This window comes from Hevea brasiliensis, chromosome 15, assembly GCF_030052815.1.
Source record: "Hevea brasiliensis isolate MT/VB/25A 57/8 chromosome 15, ASM3005281v1, whole genome shotgun sequence".
Classification (NCBI taxonomy): Eukaryota; Viridiplantae; Streptophyta; class Magnoliopsida; order Malpighiales; family Euphorbiaceae; genus Hevea; species Hevea brasiliensis.
In genome coordinates this window covers 18,132,065-18,133,433 of record NC_079507.1, presented here as the reverse complement: position 1 = coordinate 18,133,433, position 1,369 = coordinate 18,132,065, and positions in this window count along the sequence as shown.

The window sequence follows — 1,369 nt, the reverse complement described above, 5'->3', positions numbered from 1 at the left end:
AAGCTGAAGAAATTATGAGACAATAACATCCTCAGTTATTTGACTCAGGTGAATTTGGAGGATGAAATTCCTTTTTAGAGGGGAAGAATTGTGACATCCTCATTTTAGGTAGTTCCATACATTCGACTGTTACGGTGACTAACGTCTGTTCTAACAGCCAGAATATATGGAACCACACTGAAACTAGAGTGAGGAGTCATAAATTGATTGAATAAAGATCAAGTAAAACTAAAGAAAAATAAAAGAAGCGAAGTGCAAATCGGTTAAATGAGTAGGAAGTCCCTGCGATGGGTAACCTTACTGGGAAGTAACTGAAAGTTCAATTGCCACCCCAAATTCATGAGGAACCCTATGGGACATTTATTTGTGATTTAATTAGAGGATTAATGGAAGTGAATATGCCAAAAAAAAATGCAAAGAAACCAATGCTAATCGATGAACCATGGTCAATGAAGGGCATTTTGGTCATTTCACTTAGAGAGTTGACTTTTAACCCAAATGTCAATTACATAAAATGAAATTTATGTGTTGAAATATGAAGAAATTTTGGTAAAAATACAATTGGAAATATGTAATTGAAAGAAGAAAAGAAAAGAAATGAAAATTCAAGTTTATGACATAATGATGAGCTAGGCATAACATAATTAAAACATCCTTATGAACATTTGACAAGTCACTTTTCTTATTTTAATTTAAGGTCAATTATCTTCTTCTGCAGCTACAAACTAGTCGTCCACCTCTTTCTCCATTCTCTTTCAATTAATTCCATTCTTCCACCATGAGAACACCAATTCTAAGCTTCCAAACCCATACTTCCATTCTTCAAAATTATTGGAAACCTTGAGAAACCTCCATAGCTAGCCTTAAGGTGAAGAAAACACACCAAATTTTGTAAGAGAAATCTGGCAAAAAATGGAACAAGAAGGGGATGGTGAAGTTGGTTGAATTAAAGGTTAAAGAAGGTTGTTTGAAGCCAAAGGACCAAGGTTAGTGCTATGATTCCCTCTAAATTTTAAAGTTCTGAAATTGCCAGTTAGGGTTTAGTATATTTGGGGATTTTCTGATTTATGCCCTAATTATTGTGATTAACTATGTATTATGAACTTTGGATGAATGATTGTTGAGGATATATTGATGAATTGATGGAAGTATGGACTTATTGTGGAGGTGTGTGTGAAATTCAGATTTTGGGCACTTGAGTCTAGTGAACTTAGTTACCTATAACTTGAGTTATACAACTCCAAATGACGTGAAATTTATACCAAATTAAAGACAATACATAAATATACAATTCTTTTGTTTTAATTGGGACCAAAATCCCAGACTAACTTGGTTGAAAAATTTGGGGAAATTGGAAGTGTTAAAACTG